This window comes from Scyliorhinus torazame, chromosome 2 (genome assembly GCF_047496885.1).
Source record: "Scyliorhinus torazame isolate Kashiwa2021f chromosome 2, sScyTor2.1, whole genome shotgun sequence".
NCBI classification, from domain to species: domain Eukaryota; kingdom Metazoa; phylum Chordata; class Chondrichthyes; order Carcharhiniformes; family Scyliorhinidae; genus Scyliorhinus; species Scyliorhinus torazame.
This window is the reverse complement of record NC_092708.1, coordinates 161,729,922-161,747,002: the sequence shown is the minus strand read 5'-3', so window position 1 is coordinate 161,747,002 and position 17,081 is coordinate 161,729,922. Positions and strand designations below refer to the sequence as shown.

The following is a 17,081-nucleotide window of genomic DNA, read 5'->3' as shown; positions in this document are numbered from 1 at the left end:
TCCTGTGCACTAGTTAAGAGTTTGCCATCCTGAAGATGTCCTGAAGCCAACTTAGTTAGCCAAAACTAATCTTTATATCACCTTCAGTGAAATTAGAGTTTAGATGAACCACAGCTTTACAGATGGGTGGCACAGTGGTTAGCACTGCTGACTCACAGTGTCAGGGACCCGGGTTCAATTCCACCTTGGGTCACTGTCTGTGTGGAGTTTGTACGTTCTCCCCGTGTCTGTGTGGGTTTCCTCCGGATGCTCCGGTTTCCTCCCACAGTCCACAGATTTATGGGTTAGGTGGATTTGCCATGATGAATTGCCCCTTAGGGCCCAGCGATGTGCAAATTAGGTTATGGAGTTACAGGGGTAAGGTGGGATGGACGCTAAGTGGACATGGGCAGAATGTTCTTTCAGAGGGTCAGTGCAGACCCGATGGGCACTGTTGGAATCCTATATTCACCGGTTGGGCATCGACAAGCACAAAGCCCACATTGGGAGGGCTGCAAACAAGCCAATGCTCACTTTTAAAAGGGACAACGAAAGGAGTCCACAATAGTCGTAGAGATAAAGAAACATATTTTTATTTAACACGTTAACTATAAGACCATAAGACATAGGAGCAGAATAAGGCCACTCGGCCCATCGAGTCTGCTCCGCCATTCAATCATGGCTGATATTTTCTCATCCCCATTCTCCTGCCTTCTATCCATAACCCCTGAACCCCTTATTAATCAAGAACCTATATATCTCTGTCTTAAAGACACTCAGCGATTTGGCCTCCACAGCCTTCTGCGGAGGAGTTGCACAGATTCACCACCCTCTGGCTGAAGAAATTCCTCCTCATCTCTGTTTTAAAGGATCGTCCCTTTAGTTTGAGATGGTGTCCTCTGGTTCTAGATTTTCCTACAAGTGGAAACATCCTCTCCACGACCACTCTACCAAGGCCTCGCAGTATCATGTAAGTTTCAATAAGATCCCTCTCATCCTTCTAAACTCCAACGAGTATAGCCCCAGAGTCCTCAAAAGTTCCTCATACGACAAGTTCTTCATTCCAGGGATCATTCTTGTGAACCTCCTCTGGATCCTTTCCAAGGCCAGCACATCCTTCCTTAGATACGGGGCCCAAATCTGCTCACAATACTCCATATGGGGTCTGACCAGAGCCTCATACAGCCTCAGAAGTACATCCCTGATCTTATATTCTAGCCCTCTTGACATGAATGCTAACATTGCATTTGCCTTCTTAACTGCCGACTGAACCTGCACATTAACCTTAAGAGAATCGTGAACAAGGACTCCCAAGTCCCTTTGTACTTCTGATTTCTGAAGCATTTCCACATTTGGAAAATAGTCTATGCCTAAATTCCTTCTTCCAAAGTGCATAACCTCACACAATCCACATTGTATTTCATTTTCCATTTCATTGCCCACTCTCCTACTTGTCCAAATCCTTCTGCAGCCCGCCTGCTTCCTCAATACTACCTGTCCCTCTACAGATCTTTGTATCATCTACAAACTTAGCAACAGTGTCTTCAGTTCCTTCTTCCAGATCATAAATGTCTACTGTGAAAAGTTGTGGTCCCAGCACAGACCTCTGAGGCACACCACTAGTCACCGGCTGCCATCCTGAAAAATACCCCTTTATCCCCACTCTCTGCCTTCTGCCAGTCAGCCAATCCTCGATCCATGCTACGATCTTACCCTTAACACCTTGGGCTTTTAACTTATTTAACAGTCTCCTATGCGGCACCTTGTCAAAGGCCTTCTGGAAATCTAAATAAATCATGTCCACTGGTTCTCCTTTGTCTAACTTCCTTGTCACCTCCTCAAAGAACTCTAACAGATTTGTCAGACACGACCTCCCTTTGACAAAGCCGCGCTGACTCAGTCCTATTTTACCATGCACTTCCAAGTACTTTGCGATCTCATCTTTAATAACAGACTCTAAAATCTTACCAATGACCGAAGTCAGGCTAACCGGCCTATAATTTCCCATCTTCTGCCTCCCTCCCTTCTTAAACAGTGGTGTTACATTAGCCACTTTCCAGTCCTCTGGGACCCTTCCTGCCTCCAGTCATTCCTTAAAGATCATCACTAATGCCTCCACAATTTCCTCAGCTCTCTCTTTTAGGACCCTGGGGTGTAGTCCATCCGGTCCAGGTGACCTATCCACCTTCAGACCTTTCAGTTTCCCCAGAACCTTCTCATGCTCTAGTAGTTTCCTTCTGGGTTTGTTCTAGTCTGTGCCTGACTGGCTGGCTCGACTTATACCAAGGCACATTAGCTAAGGGTCCCCCGCCCCTTTTCAGGGGAGCTCGTATTCTGTAAACTCCACAGGGTATTGGATCACCCCTATCCTGTAAGACCCATGCAGGTTATCACATTAACCAACATCCTTTACAGTTCCAGACACCAACTGTGAACATTATACACTTTAACTACTGGCAAATGCAACATCAACGAGTACTCTATTTGTGCTTGCAAAGAGAGTCTGTATTTGTTGTCAAACACTGTCTCTACTAACATAAAGCTATCCCGACTTCTGATTCAGCTCTAGGAAACAAGGGTATGGCTTACCCAAAGAGAATTCAGTATACAAACATCAGATTGAAATCCGCACCTACATACTGATGTTTCTTAGCCAGGTACATTCTCACCTACCACAACTCTTCATCCAATATCAACTTGGAATTAAACACAGAGAGCTTCCTCGTGCTTTTGCAATACTTTGTTCCAACAAAGGATAATATAGTAATGGCAGAGAGGCAAAATAATTGCTAAATGAATGGCAGAAGCTCTGAATCAATGCATTGTTCAGTGTGTAATTGGTATTGATCTCAAATTTACTTTCAAGGTGATCTTCAGATCTCAATTCTGCTGTGAAATAGAGGAAAGAATATGCCACATCAGACCATTCTGGTACTGCTATGATTTTTGGAGGATGGAGGTCTGGTACAAGCCAATGGTTCACGGTCTAAGGACAGTGAAATTGTCTAAGTTCTAATATTTAAGCTCATCACTGTTGAAGAACATAGGAATCAAAAGCTTCAGAGGCAAATGCTGTAATTAATAAATACATTTTGCCATTCTTTTGAGTCCCACTGAGTGGCCTGCAGGAGTGTAGTACTTGAAAAGAAAAGAACATAATTGAAAGGTATTAATTTTGACTCCAGGGAACTAATATAGGAGATCACCAAGAGCCTCAAATCCCTTGTCGATTAGCAAAGGTAATGCTCAGTTCACAAAATGTGAGCCAGATCTGACTGGTTCAATATTAAGAAACACAAAAGATGAGAAGCAATAAGGACCCATGGTTGTGGTTCAAACTGGGTTAACCAGAATACTCATGACGACAAAAGTCACAAGAGAAGTCAGTCAGTGCTAGAAGTGAGATATAGATCATATGCCACAAATTCTCGTTATGCATTCTGTTCGTACCAACTTTTTTTAAAAAAGTTTTTTTATTAAGGTTTTGCAAAGTTTTTCATAATAGTAATAATCCTAACACAGCAAAATAGAGTCAACATTAACATAGTGCAAAAAGAGAATATACAATACCAATTAACCAGACGTAACCCCACGCGCCTCAGTCTTCCCAAGCCCTCCCAACGGAGCACTCACCCCCACTCCCCTATGGGTCGCTGCTGCTGACGTTTTAATTTTCCCTGAGAAGTCATCGGACGGTATTATGCCCCCCGCTCAACAGCAGCAGCTCTGTACACTTGGCAAAATAATTTACACATATAAGTAGGCAGCTGTTCGTAATGTTGTCGTCCCTTGCTTCTCCCAGAAGGCATTCGCTGCCGTTGTCGCCTCGTGCGCAGTTCCGCTTCTGCGGCCCTCCCGTCTTCCCCGTTTTCTCTGTGCCTGTGGATGTTAAGTTTGTTAACATTTCCCTGCCTCCCCCTCTCCTTCCCTGGCTCTCCTCTATTGTTCCCTGTCTCTTCCCTCTGCTCCCCCCTCTCCCCGCTTCTGCCCCCCCCCCACCCCCCTCCCCCCTGCCCATGGTTCGTCTTTCCTTCCTCTTAGGTTTAGCTGTCCGTCCCCCCTCCCCAGGTCTATCTCTCCCTCTCATGCTTTGGCTACTTTCCCCTGTTTCTTGGCTACCTGGCTATTCTTCTGCTTGTTTGAAACATGCGGCTAAATGCGTTTGCCATGGGACTTTGTTGCCATTTAGTTGAATTGCGCAATATTCAATAAGTAGTCTCCATGTGGCGATTCATGGTGAAGAAGTGGAAGCAATGGAGGAATGATCTTTACGAGACCAGGCCTAACCTCTCCACCGATAACTGCTACCGTATTAAGAAACACAGAAACAGAAGGCGGGATTCTCCGCAAACGGGGCAATGTCCACTACTCGGCGCCAAAAACGGCGCGGATCAGTCCGGCGTCGGGCCGCCCCAAAGATGCGGAATTCTCCGCAACTTTAGGGGCCAAGCCCTCACCTTGAGGGGCTAGGCCCGCGCCGGAGCCGCTTCCGAAAGGACTTCGCTGGGCGACGCATGCGCGGGAGCATCAGCGGACGTTCACGGCATCCCCGCGCATGCACAGGGGAGGGGGTGTCTTCCACCTCCGCCACAGTGAAGACCATGGCGAAGTTGAAGAAAAAGAGTGCCCCCATGGCACAGGCCCACCCGCGGATCAGTGGGCCCCGATCGCGGGCCAGGCCACCGTGGGGGCACCCCCCGGAGCCAGATTGCCCCGTGCCCTCCCCCCCCAGGACCCCAGAGCCTGCCCATGCCGCCTTGTCCCGCCATTGAAAAGGAGGTCTAATCCACGCCGGCTGGCGAGGGTTGACAGCGGCGGGACTTCGGCCCATCGCGGGCTGGAGAATCGCCAAGGGTGGGCCCGCTGCAGGGGCGGGATTCAAGCCAGCCCCCGGCGATTCTCCGACCCCGCATTTCCGCGCCAGCTGGCGGGGCACCAAACGCCATTTCCGCCAGCTGGCGGGGCAACAAATGCCATTTCCGCCAGCTGGCGGGGCGGAAATCCCTCCGGCGCCGGCCTAGCCCCTCAATGTTGGGGCTCGGCCCCCAAAGATGTGGAACATTCCGCACCTTTGGGCAGCGCGATGCCTGTCTGATTGGCGCCGTTTTTGGCGCCAGTCAGCGGACATCGCGCCGTTGGGGGAGAATTTTGCCCCAGATCCTCGCCACTTCCTATAAAAATGTCTCCATCTACTTTGCCTGGAACCCTCATGATTTTGAACATTTCTAGAAAATCTCCCCTCAACCTTTTCTTCTCTGAAGAGACTAACACAATTTTTTCAATCTACTGATATAATTGAAGTCCCTCATCCCGGATCCATTTTTGTAAACCTTTTCTGTATCCCAGCTAAAGCCCACACAGCCTTCCTAAAGTGTAGTGCCCAGTGTTGGACACAATACTGCAGTTGAGGGAGAACCAGTGTGTTATAAATATGTGTGGTAAACCACTGTTACACCTTTATTAGGTGATATAAGTTAGGACCTGTACTACAGGTTCGCCGGTAGTCCCTGCCTGCTGGCTCCGCCCAGTAGGCGGAGTATAAATATGCGTGTCCTCCATTCAGCAGCCATTTCGCCAGCTGCTGTGGGAGGCCACACATCTTAGAGCACTAAAGCCTCAGTTGTATCCAACTCTAGTCTTTGTTCAATTGATCGTGCATCGATATACATCATAACTTCCTTTCTTTTGTACTCTATATCTCTTATTCATAAAGCTCATGATCCTCCACGTATTTTTAAACACTTTCCTAATCTGCCCTACCACCTTCAACAATTTGTGCATATATACCATCAGTCTCTCTGTTCTCACACCCCCTTAAGAATTGAACCTTTTATTTAAAATGACATTGCCTCATTCTTCCTGTTAAAATGCATCACTTTGTAGTTATTTGCAAATTCCATTAGCCACGTGTCCACCTATTCCACCAGTGCCTATGTTCTCTTAAAGCCTATCACTATCTTCCTCACAGTTCACTATACTCCCAAGTGTTGTGTTATCAGCAAATGTTGAAATTGTGTCCTGCACACCCAAGTCTAGTTCACCATTATAAGATCAAGGAAAACAGCAGTCCTAGTGTGGCTGTTCGGGAAATCCCACTGAATACCTTCCTCCAGGCTAAAAATCAACTATTTCACCATTATCCTCTTACTTTTGTCACTCAGCTAACTTCATATCCATGCTTCGATTGTCCCTTTTATTCCATGGGTTTCAACTTTGCTGCAAACCAATTACATGGTTCTTTATCAAAAGCCTTTTGGAAGTCCATGTAGGCCCCATCAATCACCTTCACCAATCCTCTCTGTCACCTTAAGAAAACGAAACAAGTGCGGTAAACATTATTTGCCTTTAACAAATCCATGCTGGCTTCCCTTAATTTATTTATAGTTGTTCAAGTCATTGTTAATTTTGTCCCAGGTTATAAATTCTAAAAGCTTTCGCATCATTGAATTTAATCTGACCAGCCTGTCAAAAGAACAAAAATAGGAGCTGTAGGCCATTTGGCCTCTTGAGCTTGCCCTGGCATTCAATAATGGCCTTAATTCAATTCTCCTGCCTGCCACCCATAACTCTCGACTCCCTTGTCAATCAAACATGTGTCTGACTCAACCTTGAATATATTCAATGACCCAGCCTCCACTGGGTCTCTGGGGTAGAAAATTTCAGAGATTAATGACCCTCTGAGAGAAAACATAATTCTCCTCATCTCCATCTTAAATGGGAGACTTCTTTAGTTTGAAAGTATGCCCCTTAGACCTGGAAAAAAACTCTTTCAGCATCTAAACTCAAACCCCCTCAAAATTTATGGGTGTCAACTGGCTCAGTAATCAGTCTGAGAGGTCCCACCAGCAGAGGACGACATCAGCTGCTATATTCACGTAAGTATTTAAAGATCCCAAACCTTTTCAATGTTTTAGTGAATGAGTGAAATGAGCAACTGGGTGGTTTAGAAAGAAGCAAAAAATGTTGCCCCAGTCTAATCTCGGAGCAGAACAGTCATAATCCAATTTAAAATTTTTAAACTGCAATCAAATGAACCAAAGTTAAAAAATTGCACAAGGAATCTTTCACTTTGCTGAATACTGATTTTGGAAGGATATTTATCTCGGAGTATTGTCCCTCTGTTTTCAGTAGGTATGCAATCCACTTTCTCAGATAAAAAGTGGCCTTTATCGACTTTCAAAAATAATCTCACAACACACGTACACCAACTGCATTGGTATTTAATGCAAACTATACCAGTTTGAAAGATGGCAAAAGTAACAACAAGCATTATACATAGAGATATCGCTGTCATTGAAATGTGAAGCAACGGTGCTAACCACTGTGCTACTGTGCCATGCTCTGCACCTAGTGGATGTGGTTTTGGAGAGGGGACCAGCGTGGAGTTTGGATGACGGCTGTTAGCGGACCTGGGGTATTGTGTAAAGATGGCCAAGGTGTTGGATGATTATATAGAGTTCAAAAGGAATGGGAGGTTTCGCCCTCGGTGTTGTGGGAAGCCCTGAAGGCGGTGGTGAGAGGGAAGGCAATTGAATATAAGGCTCAGGTGGATAAGGAAGCAAGGGAGGAAATCCAGCGGTTGGTGGATGGGATATTGGAGGTGAATGGGAAGCATTTGGGGAATCCTATCCCAGATTGTTGACAAACAGGAAGCTGTTACAAGCACAGTTTGACCTGGTGTGCACGGATATGGCAGTATGGCAGTTGAGACGGCAAGTGGAGAAGTTTATGAGTATGAGGAAAAGGTCAGCAGGCTTCTGGCATGCAGTTGAGGCGGCAGGTGGAGTCCCGGGAAATCAAGTTCAGCTCGGAACCTCCATGGACAATTTGGACATTGTTGATATTTTGGAGGGATTGGAATGTCCAAGGGTAGAGGGGGAGGACCGGGAGGGATTGGAGGAGCCGCTGGGGGCAGAGGAAGTCAGAAAGGCAATTGGGAATATGCAGACAGGGATGCCACCTGGGCCAAATAGATTCGGTGGTGGTGACTACGCTAAAAATATGGAGGCAATTATAGGAGCACTTTAAAGCTGGAAGTGGGTTGAGGATGATAGCGATCAGCGATATGTTTGATCCGGATAGGGTGGATGCCTGGTTTAAAGGATGGGAGAATAAAGGGGTGGCAGTAATGGGGGATTTGTTCCTGGAGGGGCGGTTTGCGAGTTTGGGGGAGTTAGTGGAGTACAGGCTAGCACATTCGGAAGCATTCAGGTACTTGCAAGTTTGGGATTTTGTGGGGAAGGTTTACTCGAGTTTTCCGGTTGCGCTGCTCATGTCGTTGGTGGAGAGGGTGTTGTCACTGGCTGGGTTGGAGGACGGTGAAACTTCACACATCCATGGGAAGCAGCTTGGTGGAGGACTGGGCCTCGCTGGAGGGGATTAAGACAAAATGGGAGGAGGAGCTAGGGGATGAAGTGGAGGAGGGGTATGATGTGAGGCCTTACGGAGGGCGAGTGCCATATTGTCGCCTGCGAGGCTCGGGATCATAGGAGGTGCATCGGGCACGCTTATCGGGGGGCAAGGATGAGTCGGGTGTTTGAGGGGGTAGAGGATAAGTGTGAGCGGTGTGGGAGGGGCCCAGTAAATCACGTGCATTTGTTCTGGGCATGTCCTCAGCTAGCAAACTTTTGGGGCACTTTCTTCAGCACCTGTTGGCGATCTTAGGCAGGGAGCTGGAGCCGGCCCCCTAGAGGCCATCCGGGGTGTCAGAGCTGCAGGCGGATGCGAGGGGAAACGTTTTAGGCTTTGCCTCGTTATTGCAGACGGGTTCTGCACCCAGTGCCTCGATGTGGCTGGGTGACCTCCTGGAATTTATGTATTTGGAGGAAGTTAAATACATTCTCAGGGGGTCGATTGGGAGGTTCTACCTAAGATGGTAACTGTTATGTATTTTAAAGAGTTGTCATTTTTGGCTGCTGGGGAGTGGGGGCGGTGTGAGAGGTTTGGGAACTGTTCTTGTTTTTGTATTTGTATATAAATTAAAAATGTTCAATAAAAATATTTCCAAAATAAAAATCTATATTGTGTTCAAATTCTGGATGTAAGGGGCAACACTCTCAACATACCTAACTGATTGATAATAATTCCTGCCTTGTCCTGTATGTAGTTACTTCTACCAGGAGAACTGTTGCCATGGAATGTCATACTAATCGGTCTTGTGCCATCCTCACACATTTATGTAGCTCATCTACAATTGTTCTGTGACATCTGTCAAGGTCTACTCCTCTATCTGCTGCCTTTCACTTTGCCCTCGAGGAAAGTTCTCTGTAGCTTTTCGATTCTGGTCAGATGGCGAAAGACTGACGTCCCATTGCCACTTCCCCCCTCCTAGTTTTGTATCTGGAATTAATTCCTGCCACTCCTTTCCCGCCTGACCTGCTGATGAGAATTATTTGGAACAGCGGGTATCCGAGGGTTTGTGTTGAGGGCAGCGGGATTGGCAGCCCCATTTTCCATGGCACTCACTGCTATAAAGTAGGTAAGTTTAAAGGTCCAGCCACTTTCTGAAGCCAGAGAGAAGGAAAGTTTGTAATTGGGTAGGTCGATTGCTTAGGGGGTCAGGTCAGGTGGGGGAATCAGGTTGTTGATGGGTGGTGCTCGGAGGGGGGGGTTGTCACTGTGCGGGGGATCGTGTAGTTGGGCTGAGTGGTCAGTGTGGGGGACAGTTCGGTGGTCAGTGGAGAGGTCAGATAGTCTGTTGGGGTGGTGGGGGGGGGAGGAGAGCAGTCAGTGGTGCCTGTGGGAGTTGTAGGGTCCTTGGGGGGTGGTGCGGTTGGGAGAGTGGTTAGTGGGGGTCAGGTGGTTGGCCGGGTGGTTCTGTGTCAGTGGAGGAGCAGTCAGTGGAGGGGAGGGCAGTTGGGGGTCGGATAATGGGAAAGTCCGTGGGGGGATTGGGGGCAACGTCATGCGGGTCCTACGGGAGTAATGGGGAGAGGGATAATCTCATGAGGGATTGGGAGGGTAGGTGGGTGGGGTGGGGAGGGAGATCAGTACTCTAGTTACTGAGGAGTTAGAAGTGGTTTTAATTCTTTTAACCTTTCTTCGGTAACTATGACTGTCAGTCAGAACCATCCAAAGTTTACAATTCATATCATATTTTTGGATGATACCAATGAGAGCAATTGTCCAATGGATGTTTGAATTTCCCAGGAAATTGTTGTACTATCCTTACCGGAGGGCAGTTCCCTAGTGCATCTTTGGGGTAGTCTCCAGTTTCAACACCCCAGAGCTCAGAAGTTAAGAGTCAATTTATTTTCTGGAAGTCACTTTTTAAGTTATTTTTGTTCTTGCAATTTCAAGAACCTTAATATTTGTCTTATGGTCTGTGTGTGGAATTTAAAGCATCCACATTTCAAAGGTTTTATTTTCTTTCACAAATCTTTTACTTATTGTCCAGGTCTCCGAATCATACAGGAAAGTGGATACAATGTAGCATCTTATGATTTATTTTTCCTTGTTACAAGTTTGAGTTTTCTTGTTAACACATCCTTCATCTTCACAAAATTACTTCTGGCTATCTCCATCCTTTTGCTGACTGCAGCATCGCATCTACCATCTTTTGTTATCATTTATCCTAAATAAACAAACACTATCTATTTGTTCCAGTGCAACACCTACACTTGAATCTTCATTCTAGTTTCTTCTAATATGTTGCTGAAATGTGATATTGTCAGTAAAGATGTGAGATGTATCCAGATCTTATAATGGGACAAATAGTGAGCAGACATGTTTCAAGAGTGAAGTACAACAGCATTGTGTACTTTTGCCAACATTATTCAATCTGTACACACAACAAATATTCAGTCAGATATACCTGCATTTGTATAGCTCCTTTCACATCCTCAGGGCTTTCTAAAGTGCTTTGCAGATACTTTTTAAATGTAGGTTAAATAGGGATAGCACATTACAGGATGTACGCAAAGGAGCCAATGTGGTCACAACAAATTTGGATAACAGTTCTAATGGGGACAATGCTAACCCTGCAAATTGTTTGAACAATGAACATTGTGATTTGTTTTTTGTATGCGCTTCCAGAAACATTTCATGTAATGTCCCTTCAATGGAGGATTATATTGAAGGACTGCCTGTCTTAATCTTGAAGCATTGTAATAGGTTTCCTGAAAGCCATTTGGCCAAACCATTCTATTATCCAGAAAGCAGAGAGTATCTTACCCTGCTAAATGTGATGAGTTGAACTGAAATACATAAAATAGCTGAAATTTTCTTTGCTCTTCAGTTAGCTTGTACTTCAATTAGTACAAAAGGCACAAGGCTGATACATATCCAGCAAAACATGCTATTCCATTTCCAATGTTTTGGTGCAATTATTCCAAAGGATTAATAAATATATCGGGTCTTATTGTTGAAAACTTTAGTAGCACCAAACTGTTGGCCATTAGTCATATGATAATTTACTAGCTATCAGCCATTTAACTGCTAAGTTAGTGCTTAAAAGTTGAAATGTTCTATCTGCAAATTCAAAACTGTCAAGTTTATATTAAAGCTGGTAGTGATTCCAGTGAGTGTGCACAAGTGCACAGAAAATAATGGATGATATTTTCTCTGAAGTTGATTCCTTTATAGGTCAAGTCCCTTAACAAGATTGACTATACTAAATTGTTTTTTCCACAAGCATTTAGTCAACCTGTCACAAAAATAAAGCCTTTAAGTGAATTGCAGAATCGGTTTAGAAAACGAACTGTGCATCACCAATAATTTCTGCATTTATGCTTCCTAAAATCAAGTGCTGCCAAAATTACAAATTTAAATAGAATTTTAACCCTGACTAATTTTGTGTCAGTGTAATTTTGTGAAGTTGGGCTCTTGGTTTAGATCTTCACTAAATGGAATATATGCACATCTACAGTGTTCTAATTCTATCCCCAACCTATACTCAGGTTTCGCAAGACTCCGATTGGAGAGTAATGCCTCACAAAATACCAATTGGGCGGGATTCTCCGTTCCTGAAACTGGGGGAGGGATTCTCCGATTGCCGACTCCGAAATTGCATTCGGTGATTGGGCGGATAATTCCCTTTGATGCTGAAATTGGGGGCGGTGCCTGTTTTGGGATGCTCCCCCCCTCCAAAACGGCATCATCGGTGAGTAAGCCGCACGTTGGCTGCGGCCTCAGGGCGTCACCAGAAGGCCCTCCCCCGATGGTCTGCCTCTGATGGGCCGACTTCCGATGACGTGGATCACTTGTGATCTGAGGATTCGTCAACCTCGCGTGGTGGCTACGGACTGTGTCCAGCGCCGCCACAGTCGGGGTGGGGGAGCCGTTCGGCTGGCCGGGTGGGCTGCAGCAGGGCTGGGGGACTGGTGGGGGGGTGGTCCGAGGGTGGCGAGAGGGGTTACAGGGGGACACTATGTGGCAGGCTGGGTACGTGCGCAGCTGGCGACATGTTGTTCGGCACAACCGCTGCAGGTCGCCGCCGTGCGCATGTGCGGACACGGCAATTCTCTGGCCGTAGCTGCAGGGAAAGCTGGGGGGGGCTGCTAGCTCCTCATTGGGCGGAGCATCAATGCGGGGGCCCGGCAACTTTTTTGTCGTAATGCTAGACACATGCTCCAGATGTAGCCTCAAAATCAGAGAATCCAGCCCTATGTGTTGATGCCGGGGCAGAATTCATGGACTTTCACCACAGCAAAACTGGCGCCGAATCTGGACCGATTCAGCAACTTTGGAGGGGTTATAGCACCAGCGCCATGTAGAGCACAATCAATTCCAATTAAAAACACCGGATTTGCCGGGTCTGTGATTGACACTCAGGAGGCTGAAAAGCTGCAGCGGCAAATACACATTACTCTCCTCACACACAGTCATCCCAGCCACCAAGGTGGAACTGGTTGTGCTGGAGTGCGCCCATCCTGCTGATGGGTCGGCTATGGCCAGATGGCACCTGGGGGGGTGGCCTGGGATGACACCTATACGACCCATGGCCCCAAGTCCACAGTGGGTTGTCAACAGCTTGCACAGCTACATTGCAGCCTTTCCGGCTGCGGCAATGGTGCTCCATGTCCATGCCTCCCAACTCCACAGCCCAACTCCTGGCTACTCCCCCTGGCCCTGGCAGAAGCTCCTCGGCCAACGGCCAAATTGTCAGCAAACTATGGTGATATTGAAGCATGAAGGGATATGAATGGATCAAAGTTGCAGATGGTTTTTACAAGCTGTCAATCAGAGATCACTATTGGAAAGCTGTGAATGGCTTGCAGATAATGGATCTGTGGGAACCAAATAGCAGGCACAGCTGCTTTCATTCCAGGGATGCACACTTGGAGCTGCAGGGTAAGTATGACAACAATAATGCTTCAAACAGCCCCTGTCTGGACTACTCTCTAGCTTTCAGACCGATGTCCCTTTTCTGGGGGGTGGGGGTGTCTGTGTGAGGTGGGGGGTTTGTGTGGGGGGATCCATTTGTATTTATTTACATCCCCCTCCTGGCGTGCATCGCGGACCTTGTTCACACCGTCAGCAGGAGGTTGGAGCATCGTGTTTGGATTGGTGCCCGGCGCCGATCCCGATTTTCCCCCAATGCTCAATTCTCCATCCCATCGGGGAACATGGGCGACATTCTCTGACCCCCCCGCCGGGTCAGAGAATCGCCGGGGGCTGGCGTGAATCCCGCACCCGCCGGTTGCCGAAGTCTCCGGCACCGGATATTCGGCGGGGGCGGGAATCACGCCGCGCCAGTTGGCGGGCCCCCCACTCGATTCTCCGGCCCGGATGGGCCGAAGTCCCGCCTCAGAATAGCGGGGGTGCCGGAGAATCACAACTTTGGGTGTCTCCGGCGATTCTCCGGCCTACGGCCCGCGAAACTCGATCGGGCCGTTCCTGCCGCTTGGGAGAATCGCGGGAGGGCGTCGGACCGGCGTCCCCGGAAATTTTGGCTGCCCAGGCGATCCTCCCAACCGGCGTGGGAGTGGAGAATCGCGCCCTGGGTGTCCCAGGACGGAGAGCTCAACCCTATGTTCTCCCGCCAGAGGAGGATTGTTTCCGATTTACGTTCCCTCTGGGATGCATATAGTGATCCCACCCACAATGGGCGGGATTCAGATTGCGACGGCTTGCAAGATCAGATTAGATCTAGCGAGGCGTCATGAGCCGGATTGATCCGGAAGAGGGATCTCCCAACATCTACTGGCCACCTATCCGAGCTCAATGCGTTCCTTGGGTCTGAGGAGAACTGAAACGGTGTGTCTCCTACAAGAAACTTATCTAAAATGTATCTTAATTGTACTGTAAAATAAAAGAACGAACAGTTAAAAACTAAATGTTCCCATATTGCATCTGGCTAATTCTTAATTTCCTCACTCATGTGAAGAAACCCTTTATCAGCAAGGGGATAATACATAGGTTTAATTAGCAGCAGCAAATCTGTGTGCCAACAGATGTAGATGTCACAGAAGGTTAATCAAAAAACACATGTTCAAAATCCATTTTCATTTGCAATGTCTGTGGGGCAATTTTGATCACAATTCAATCCCACCACACAATGGAATTTCCTTTGAGTGCTCACTTGCTGAATCAAAAACAGTGACAAATTGTCCTCTAAAAGTACACCTTGCTACTTTCACACAAGCTGTCAGCACCTTGATAACATTTATTTCTTTCTCAGAAGTAAACAATATGTGTTCATCCAAAAACGTTGATCATTCTCAATATGAATGGGTTGTCATGATATGCAAACATGCAACCAATGAACACTCAGAATAGGACACAACCAATGGGCAGTCAGGACACTCAGAAGTAGCATCACCACAAGGGGGCATGACATAAACACGATAAAAGGGATGAGGCACTCACACCCTGCCTCTTTCCACAGGCAGACATCTAGAGAGTTAGACAGGGTTGATCAGCAGCATCACACCCCAGCACGTGGCTTAGAGCAAGCTGGTACAGTTAGACTGAGTTACTACAGTTAGCTTAGCAGAGAGTCGAACTCATTTGAGAACTGTGTTAATAGTTCAATGAACACGTTGAACTCATTTCAGAGTCTGGAGCATCCTTTAGTTAAGACTGCATCAAGTAGCCGCCTGTGTTATCCGAAGCAGCATAACACAACATGATACCAGGAGTGACTGGTCAATCTATTTAGTTCAACCCAGCAAGATCCGTGACAACCAGCTACTGAATACAGGCTCAATGGACAAGATTCAGGCTCCTCATCAGCTCAGGACCACCGGCAATGTTAGTGCCAACTGGCGATCATTCAAGCAGAAATTTCAGCTATACGTGGAAGCATCCGACCGATGCTCGGAAGATAGCTCTTCTACTCACCACTGCGGGTGACCATGCGATACAGATCTTCAACTCCTTTCACTTTTCCGAAGGGCAGGACAAAACGAAGTACCAAACCATCCTGGATAAATTTGACAGCCACTGCGAGGTGGACACCAACAAAATCTTCGAGCGCTACATCTCCAAGCAGAGGATGCAAAGTAAAGATGAATCTTTCAACTCCTATCTAACTAACCCTAGACTGCTAGCACAATCCTGCAACTTCGGTGATATCACTGATTCTATGATCAGAGACCAAATCATTTTTGGAGTACACTCTGATCCTCTGTGAGAGCAATTGTTGAAAATCAAGCACATGACCCTGCCAGTCACGATTGAAACGTGTACTGTGCATGAGCACTCTAAAAATCGCTATTCACAGTACAAAACGGCAGAAAGTGAAAAACAAGCCTCCCGCGAGGTGGAGAGTGTTCAGGCCATCTCCCGGATGCAGCACCTCCACATTGACGAAAGCGGCCATTTCGCGCGCTCTTCCCGGGGCCCGACGCATGCGCAATGCGATTGGGAACACGAAGCAGCCGAAAACCGCACTGCGCAGGTGCAGACGTCCCAAGACCGCACCGCGCATGCGCAACGACGCACTGAGCGTCATGATGCCGGCGTCATGACGTGTGCGAACTGCGGCACTGCCCAATTTTTTTAAAACTGCCCTGCAAGAGGCAAACGCTGTTTAAACTGTGGGAAACCAAACCACTATGCAGCCCTGTGCAGATCTGCACCACCAGTCAGGAGCCAGCGCTCCCAAATCCGACAGTGACGCATCAGAAGTAAGCAACACCGAATGCATGACTCTGATCCAGGCAGTGCGACGGATCCAGATGATGAATACCTGGACAACACGTACCGAGTGGGCATTATTACAAAGTGCGAATACGCCACCCGGACACATCGCGGGTCCAATCAATCCTGGCCGTGGATTCCGAGGACGAATGGCATGCAGAGATGAAGGTCAACCACTGCCCCATCCAGTTCAAACTGGACACAGGTGCTTCCGCCAACCTGATTTCGCAGGTGGACTTCAAGAGAATCAAGAAGTCCCCCACAATCCTGCCTTCAAACTCCTAGACTACAATGGAAACGTAATCAAGGCACTTGGGTCCTGCCATCTGCACGTGTCCAGCCGACACACACAAGCAAGCTTACGCTTCGAGGTTGTCAAGGAGACAGAGCGTCCCTGCTAGGTGCGCATGCCTGCAAGCAACTGAACCTCATTCAAAGGGTCTATACCACGATCTTCAAGCCAGCATCGACGACATCCTAACCCAGTACCCAGATGTTTTAGCGGGATGGGCATGCTGCCGTACGAGTACAAGATTCTACTTCGGCCTGATGCCAAGCCAGTGGTCCACGCACCACGACGTGTCCCTGCTCCACTGAGAGAGCGCCTAAAGGCAGAGCTCACGAGTCTACAACAAAACGGCATCATCTCCAAGGTCACTGAACCCACCGACTGGGTCAGCTCGATGGTGTGCGTAAAGATGCCTTCAGGGGACCTACGCATCTGCATTGACCCCAAGGATCTAAACAAAAACATTATGCGGGAACATTACCCCATCCCGAAGAGGGAAGAAATCATGAGTAAGATGGCACAGGCGCACTTCTTCACAAAATTGGACGCATCCCAAAGATTTTGGCAAATCCAACTTCAAGAATCCAGCAGAAGGCTCTGCACCTTCAACACGCCTTTTGGCAGATTCTGCTGCAACTGAATACCATTTGGCATCATCTCGGCATCAGAGATTTTCCATCACATCATGGAACAGATGATGGAGGGAATAGAAGGGGTTCGTGTCTACGTT

The 17,081-nt window shown here is 47.5% G+C and overlaps 1 protein-coding gene across 2 annotated transcripts in view; it reads right to left on the bottom strand.

Moving 5' to 3' along the window:
- The window catches only part of plcl1 (phospholipase C like 1), a 597,498-nt gene that overhangs the window by 206,073 nt on the left and 374,344 nt on the right, over positions 1-17,081 (bottom strand). The window contains exon 1 of one of the 2 annotated variants that reach the window (XM_072478968.1): positions 6,128-6,237. The exons of the other annotated variant lie outside the window; for it this stretch is intronic. The gene's annotated coding sequence lies outside the window, so the exon portion shown is untranslated. Of the gene's footprint in view, positions 1-6,127; positions 6,238-17,081 lie in introns of those variants that run through there. 2 annotated transcript variants of the gene reach the window in all.